Source organism: Lolium rigidum, chromosome 7 (assembly GCF_022539505.1).
Source record: "Lolium rigidum isolate FL_2022 chromosome 7, APGP_CSIRO_Lrig_0.1, whole genome shotgun sequence".
Taxonomy (NCBI): Eukaryota; Viridiplantae; Streptophyta; class Magnoliopsida; order Poales; family Poaceae; genus Lolium; species Lolium rigidum.
The window spans coordinates 190,385,215-190,394,282 of record NC_061514.1 but is presented as its reverse complement, the minus strand read 5'-3'; positions in this window follow the sequence as shown (position 1 = coordinate 190,394,282).

Below are 9,068 nucleotides of genomic sequence, written 5' to 3'. Positions count from 1 at the left end.
TAGTAGCAGGGCAAATGGTACAACATTCATCGCTAAATAGATCAAGATATATCGCAGGTACCGCTCTGGTGGAGGTGGTGGTGGAGGTGTAGCAGTAACGTTCTTGATGACAACATTGCTGACGATAGGTCGAAGTAGACGGTGTTGAAGACGACGGTAGACAACACCACCCGACTTGGACGAAGACGACCCGTGATTATACCTGGGCATGTGTCGGGCCGGGCCGGGCCTCGGGCCGGCCCGAGGTAATCCTGACGCAAAAAAACCCGGCCCAAGCCCGGCCCGGCCCGACCAAATACCCACCAAGCCCGTCGGGCCGTCGGGCCGCGGGCCAGGCCGTAGTGTTAAACTGTGTTTTCGGGCTACCCAGGCCCGGCCCAGCCCGGCAGTCGGGCCAACATTTCTCGGCCCAAGCCCGAGTTTTTCGGGCCGGGCTTCGGGCCGGGCCTCGAGCTGGGCTGCCCATGGTCAGGTCTGCCCGTGATGAAGAGGTTGAGCAGTCGCGCAGAGCGCTTCCCGAAAAACCTAATTTGCCCTCTTTGGATCACAAAAATCAGCGGTTTCGGAGACCTGCTCTCCCGTTCGCTGGTGCTCGCCGACGGGCGGGATGGAGTAGGTTACGATGGTGGCGTAAGCAGAGAGAGGTGGAAAAATCCTAACTCTCGTGTATCAGATGTGTTTCTGCGGCAGCCGGGCAAGAGATTATATAGGCTCAGGATCCTTGGCTACCCGAACCGGTTAACTGTGACACATCCGTCTAGGACTCTATTCGTTTTCCTGAACTACAAAAAGAAAGGAAAGTTTCGCCTCAAGGCTCAATCCACTCAACACGGGCGCGACGCGTCGTGTCGACACGAGACGAACGAGGAGGAGGAGGAGGAGCGATGTGTACCACTCCTTTTCTCACTCACTTACTAGTGGTGGAACAACCCACCTTATAAGGTCATCTAACTTCCTCCCAACTTTCTATGTGGGACTAAGTTTCCCTCCTCTTGTCACTCCCTTGTGAGCTGCCACCAATTGGACTCAAACTCACATGGGTTGCCACATATGTGGGCTTTGAGATTTATAGAAAAATCTGAAATCTATTATGGGACATTAATATGTGCCCAATATTTCAATAATCTCCCACCAGATCGCAAATACCCATTTAGAGATTTACCAATACTCGCTGCTTGTTTATATACCAGTGTTTCAGTAGAGACTGTTAAGTTGAACTTTCGCCTAAAACTTTAAGCGACATCCATTCACACTTGAAGAATGGACTAAGCCTTGAATTGCAAGTTTTGCGTGAACAGGTTTCACTCAAATTCATAACCAGTACATAGCTGCCAGTAGCCTACCCCGTGGGTGAAACATATACGTCATACTTCATGTTCTCTTCATGAGTTTACTAGAGATCGTCCAAATCTCATAGATTGCGACATTTAACAATCAGACTTATATAGGTGTGTTTTTTGAAGAATGCTCTATACAACAACAGCTTTGCTAAAATGGCTAACATAAACACATTAAAGCTTGTTGCCAACCCGCCTTATAACAATTAGAGTTGTGCGTTTTCACATAGAGAGGGTTACATAATACTCTCATCAATTAAACCACTAGTTTGTTGTTCCCAGATTCTAATTCACGGGATCTCCGATCACAAATGTTGGGTTACTACTATGTTGTAACATCAACCGGTCTTAAACCCATCTTCCTCGGTGAACTTTCTATCACATTACGTGATAGTCCCTTTGTAAAGGGATCAACCAGGTTTTTGTCTGTTTGAATATACGTAACAGTTATTACTTCGGAGTTTCGTAATTTCCTGATAGACTTCAAAATTCTCTTAATTTACGTGTCTTGATGACTTCTTATTATCCTTAGGATTGTTCACTTTGACAATTACAGTTTGATTGTCAAAATTTGAAAGGATTGCCGAAACAGGTTTTTCAACCACGTGTAAGTCCATCAAGAGCTCACGCAACCATTCTGATTCAATAGTGGTTGTGTCTAGAGTAGTAAGTTTTGCTTCCATAGTTGACCTCGTTAATATGGTTTGTTTGCAAGATCTCCATTAAACCGCGCCACCTCCAAAGGTAAATATATACCCACTACTGGCGTAGAGATCAACTACTTCAGAGATCTAATTCGAATTACTATATCCTTCAAGCACAGCTAGGTGCCCTGAATAGTGAATCCCATAACTCATTGTACCACATAGAAAGTGCATTACCATATCAAGTGCATGTCAATGATCAGTACCCGGGTTTGACATGAACCTACTCAACTTGCTTACAACAAAATAAATATCGGGTCTACTTGAGCTTGCTAAGTACATGAGCGAGCCAACGATCCGAGAATATCTTAATTGATCTTTGGCAATCCTCCAGTTCTTGCGTAGTGTCACATTGGGATCATAAGATGTTGGAAAAGACTTGCTATAAATATAGCCGAACCGGCTCAAGATCTTCTCAATATAATGAGATTGCGTTAAAGTAATCACATTCGCGTTCTTGAGTAGCTTGATGTTTAGAATCACATCAGCTTCTCAAACTTTCATGTCAAAGCTATTTAGCAAAAAATACTTGACCTCATTAATTACTTTCATATTTGTATCAAAGGTCATAATATCATCCACATAAAAACATAGTATAACACCTTCGTCGCCACCATGGCGATAGTAAACGCACTTTTTAGACTCATTAACAACAAAGCCTACAGAAGTTAAAGTTCTTTCAAACTTCGCATGCCCTTGATTAGGTGCTTGTTCCAGTCCATATAAAGATTTCAGCAACTTGCACATCTTTCTTTCTTCACCTTTTACTACAAACCCATCAGGTTGATCCATATAGATTTCATCTTCCAAACCTCCATTATAAAGTTGTCTTTATGTCCATTTGATGAACGATAAGGCCATAGGAGGTAGCCATGGACTGTAGTACTCGAATGGTGGTTAGTCTAGCGACAGTTGAATAGTTGTTGAAGTAATCTTCGCCTTTTCTTTGTGTGTAGCCTTTCGCTACAAGCCACGCCTTCTACTTCTCAATAGTACCATCATGCCTTAGCTTCTTCTTGAACACCCACTTACATCCCACATGCTTACATCCATGGGGTTGTTCTGATAGCTCCCAAGATCCATTAGAAATAATCAATTACATCTCGTTATGGACAATTTTTTTCTAGTCATCTGCATCTAGAGATGCATATGCCTCTGCAATAGACGTGGGAGTATCATCCACAAGGTAAACAACGGAATCATCACCAAAGGATTTTACGATCCTCTGTTTCTTGCTCCGTATAGAAGTTTCATTGTCATTCTTCTCAGTAATATCCTCATGTGATTGTTCAAAATACTCATTAGATGTACTAGATTCAAGAATTATCTCAGTAGAAATTTTAGCAATGCTATGCAAATCTTTCATAGGAAACATATTCTCAAAGAATATTGCATCACGAGATTCCATAATAGTATCAACATGCATATCAGGTACCTCAGATTGAACTACTAAAAATCTATAACCCACGTTCTGCGGAGCATAACCTAAAAAGATACAATCCACTGTCTTTGGTCCGAGTTTACGCTTCTTAGTAATTGGAATATTGACTTTCGCCAAACATCCCCATGTGCGCAAATACGAAAGTGATGGTTTTCTCCCAACCCACTCTCTGTAAGGGGTTTTCTTTTTATTCTTGTTAGGAACTCTATTCAGGACATGACACGAAGTTAATAAAGCCTCCCCCACGATGCCTTTGGTAAACCTGCAGTGGCTAACATGGAATTTACCAAGTCAGTCAGCATGTGTTTTTCCTCTCGGCAGTCCCGTTTGATTGCGGCGAATAGGGAGGCGTCCGCTCATTAAATAATACCATGTGTCCTCTCATAATTTATTAAAGATTTTAGAAAAGTATTTACCACCACGATCCGACCTAAGACGCTTGATGTTTCTCTCTAGTTGATTTTCAACTTCAGCCTTATAAATTTAAAGTAGTCTAAAGCTTCATATTTAGTTCGCAACAAATAAACATAGAAAAATCTAGTTGCATATCATCAATCAACGTCATGAAATATCTCTTTCCACCTTTCATTCCGCATAGATCAGAATGTATGAGTTCTGATGTGTCAAGTTTCTCTCGTGAACCGCCTTGTGAGGCTTGCGAGGTTGCTTTGATTGCACACAACTATGGCACTTAGAATCTTTGGCAATGTTAAAATTTGGAATTAAACTCAAACTCGATAGCCAAGAAATTAAACCAAATTTAATGTGACATAAACAAGAATGCCAAACACTGGTATCATAACATTGCCACAAATATGGTTAACAGACTTATTACTGAAATCAGAAATGGAAAAGCGAACAAGCCTCCGCACTCATAGCTTTTACCAATAAATTGTCCAAACTTGTAAACAACTACTTTATTTGACTCTAAAACAACCTTAAACCCATCTTTGCATAGAAGGGAGCTGCTAACGAGATTCTTGTTCATAGTAGGGACATGCATGATGAACGTTTCTCAGTTGCACGATCTTTCCTGAAGTGAAGTTTAGATCTACCGTAACAACACCATGAACAAAAGCATTTGACCCATTCCCCATCAAGATATAAGAATCCCGGACGACCTGGTAAGAAGTGAACATACATATGTCAGCACACACATGAATATTAGCTCTCGTATCAATCTACCAACATGGAGATTGAAATACCGAAAGAACAATAAAGAGATTACCGTACCCATTTATTCAAACAAAAACAAAAACAAGAAACATACAGACGCTCCAAGTAAAGTACATAAGATGTGATCGAATAAAAATATAATTTCAAGAGAAGGAACCTGATAATTTGTCGATGAAGAAGGGGATGCCTTGGGCATCCCCAAGCTTAGACGCTTGAGTCTTCTTGAAATATGCAGGGGTGAACCACCGGGCATCCCCAAGCTTAGAGCTTTCACTCTTCTTGATCATAGTATATCATCCTCCTCTCTTGACCCTTGAAAACTTCCTCCACACCAAACTCAAAACAAACTCATTAGAGGGTTAGTGCATAATCAAAAACTCACATGTTCAGAGGTGACACAATCATTCTTAACACTTCTGGACATTGCCCAAAGCTACTGGAAGTCAATGGAACAAAGAAATTCATCCCACATAGCAAAAAGAAGCAATGCGAAATAAAAGGCAGAATCTGTCAAAACAGAACAGTCCGTAAAGACGAATTTTAAGAGGGCACCAGACTTGCTCAAATGAAAATGCTCAAATTGAATGAAAGTTGCTTACATATCTGAGGATCACTCACGTAAATTGGCATAATTTTCTGAGTTACCTACAGAGAATTAGGCCCAGATTCGTGACAGCAAAGAAATCTGTTTCTGCGCAGTAATCCAAATCTAGTATCAACCTTTCTATCAACGACTTTACTTGGCACAACAAAACACAAAACTAAGATAAGGAGAGGTTGCTACAGTAGTAAACAGCTTCCAAGACACAAATATAAAACAAAGTACTGTAGCAAAATAACACATGGGTTATCTCCCAAGAAGTTCTTTCTTTTAGCCATTAAGATGGGCTCAAGCAGTTTTAATGATGCATTCGCCAGAAATAGTATTTGAAGCAAAAGAGAGCATCAAGAGGCAAATTCAAAACACATTTAAGTCTAACATGCTTCCTATGCAAAGGAATCTTGTAAATAAACAAGTTCATGAAGAGCAAAGTGACAAGCATAGGAAGATAAAACAAGTGTAGCTTCAAAAATTTCAGCACATAGAGAGGCATTTTAGTAACATGAAAATTTCTACAACCATATTTTCCTCTCTCATAATAACTTTCAGTAGTATCATGAGCAAACTCAACAATATAACTATCACATAAAACATTCTTATCATGAGTCTCATGCATAAAATTATTACTCTCCACATAGGCATAATCAATTTTATTAGTTGTAGTGGGAGCAAATTCAACAAAGTAGCTATCATTATTATTCTCATCAAGTGTAGGAGGCATATTGTAATCATAATCAAATTTATCCTCCATAACAGGCGGTACTAAAAGACTACTATCATTATAATCATCATATATGGGAGGCAAAGTATCATCAAAGTAAATTTTCTCCTCAATGCTTGGGGGACTAAAAATATCATGCTCATCAAAGCCAGCTTCCCCAAGCTTAGAATTTTCCATATCATTAGCAACAATGGTATTCAAAGTATTCATGCTAATATGTTCCATGGGTTTTTTAATTTTCGCATCAAACCATCCATGTCTTAAATCAGGAAATAGAATAAGAAGCTCATTGTCGTCCATTATGCCAACTAGTGTAAACAAGAAACAAAAAGATGCAGTTGCAGGATCTGAAGGAAATAGCTTCGAGTACTTACAACGGCGAAAATAGCTTAGTAGCCGAGATCCGGAGTGTGAGTACCTTTTACCTTTCCTCCCCGGCAACGGCGCCAGAAAATAGCTTGATGTCTACGGGTGCTTCTATTCTTGTAGACAGTGTTGGGCCTCCAAGAGCAGAGGTTTGTAGAACAGCAGACAAGTTTCCCTTAAGTGGATCACCCAAGGTTTATCGAACTCAGGGAGGAAGAGGTCAAAGATATCCCTCTCAAGCAACCCTGCAACCACAAAGCAAGAAGTCTCTTGTGTCCCCAACACACCTAATAGGTGCACTAGTTCGGCGAAGAGATAGTGAAATACAGGTGGTATAAATGAATATGAGCAGTAGTAACGGCGCCAGAAAATAGCTTGCTGGCGTGTAGTTGATGGTGGTAATATGGTAGCAGTAGTAACGCAGTAAAACAATAAACAAGCAGCGATAGCGATATTTAGGAACAAGGCCTAGGGATTACACTTTCACTAGTGGACACTCTCAACATTGATCACATAACAGAATAGATAAATGCATACTCTACACTCTCTTGTTGGATGATGAACACATTGCGTAGGATTACACGAACCCTCAATGCCGGAGTTAACAAGCTCCACAATTCAATGTTCATATTTAAATAACCTTAGAGTGCATGAAAGATCAACACGACTAAACCAAGTACTAACACAGCATGCACACTGTCACCTTCACACTATGTAGGAGGAATAGATCACATCAATACCATCATAGAAATAGTTAACTTCATAATCTACAAGAGATCACAATCATAGCCTACGCCAAGTACTAACACGGATGCACACACTGTCACCATTACATCGTGCAGGAGGAATAAAACTACTTTAATAACATCACTAGAGTAGCACATAGATAAATTGTGATACAAAACACATTGCAATCATAAAGAGATATAAATAGGCACTTCACTACGCAATTCATAACAGTGAATAAGTATTCTGTGAAATATAGCCTAAGAGACCCACACGGTGCACACACTGTCACCTTTACACACGTGGGACAAGGAGTCTCCGGAGATCACATAAGTAAAATTCACTTGACTAGCACAATGACATCTAGATTACAAGCATCATCATATGAATCTCAATCATGTAAGGCAGCTCATGAGATTATTGTATTGAAGTACATAGGAGAGAGATGAACCACATAGCTACCGGTACAGCCCCGAGCCTTGATGGAGAACTACTCCCTCCTCATGGGAGACAGCAGCGTTGATGAAGATGGCGGTGGTGTCGATGGAGAAGCCTTCCGGGGGCACTTCCCCGTCCCGACGGCGTGCCGGAACAGAGACTCCTGTCCCCCAGATCTTGGCTTCGCGATGGCGGCGGCTCTGGAAGGTTTCTCGTACCGTGGCTTTTTTCGTCCCGAGGTTTTAGGTCGAGGGGCTTCTTATAGGCGAAGAGGCGGCGTCAGAGGGTCGAAGAGGCGGCGACACCATAGGGTGGCACGGGCCACACCCAGGCCGCGCCGGCCTATGGTCCCGTGGGCCTGTGCCCCTTCTCTGGCGGTTCTCGGGTGTTCTGGATGCTTCCGGGCAAAATAGGATGATGGGTCTTGATTTCGTCCGATTCCGAGAATATTTCCTTACTAGAATTTCTGGAACCAAAAACAACAGAAAACAGGAACTGGCCCTTCGGCATCTCGTCAATAGGTTAGTTCCGAAAAACGCATGATAATGACATAAAGTGTGTATAAAACATGTAGATATCATCAATAATGTGGCATGGAACATAAGAAATTATCGATACGTCGGAGACATATCAGCATCCCCAAGCTTAGTTTCTGCTCGTCCCGAGCAGGTAAACGATAAACAAAGATAATTTCTGGAGTGACATGCCATCATAACCTTGATCATATTGTAAACATATGTAATGAATGCAGCGATCAAAACAATGGTAATGACATGAGTAAACAACTGAATCATAAAGCAATGACTTTTCATGAATAGCACTTTCAAGATAGGCATCAGTCTTGCATAAGAGTTAACTCATAAAGCAATAATTTAAAGTAAAGGTATTGAAGCAACACAAAGGAAGATTAAGTTTCAGCGGTTGCTTTCAACTTGTAACATGTATATCTCATGGATAATTGTCAACATAGAGTAATATAATAAGTGCAATATGCAAGTATGTAAGAATCAATGCACAGTTCACACCAGTGTTTGCTTCTTGGGATGGAGAGAAATAGGTGAACTGACTCAACATAAAGGTAAAAAGAATGGTCCTTCAAAGAGGAAAGCATCGATTGCTATATTTGTGCTAGAGCTTTTATTTTGAAAACATGAAACAATTTTGTCAACGGTAGTAATAAAGCATATGAGTTATGTAAATTATATCTTACAAGTTGCAAGCCTCATGCATAGTATACTAATAGTGCCCGCACCTTGTCCTAATTAGCTTGGACTACCGGATCATCGCAATACACATGTTTTAACCAAGTGTCACAATGGGGTACCTCCATGCCGCCTGTACAAAGGTCTAAGGAGAAAGCTCGCATTTTGGATTTCTCGCTTTTGATTATTCTCAACTTAGACATCCATACCGGGACAACATAGACAACAGATAATGGACTCCTCTTTAATGCAAAAGCATGTTGCAACAATTATTATTCTCATATGAGATTGAGGATATATGTCCAAAACTGAAACTTCCACCATGAATCATGGCTTTAGTTAGCGGCCCAATGTTC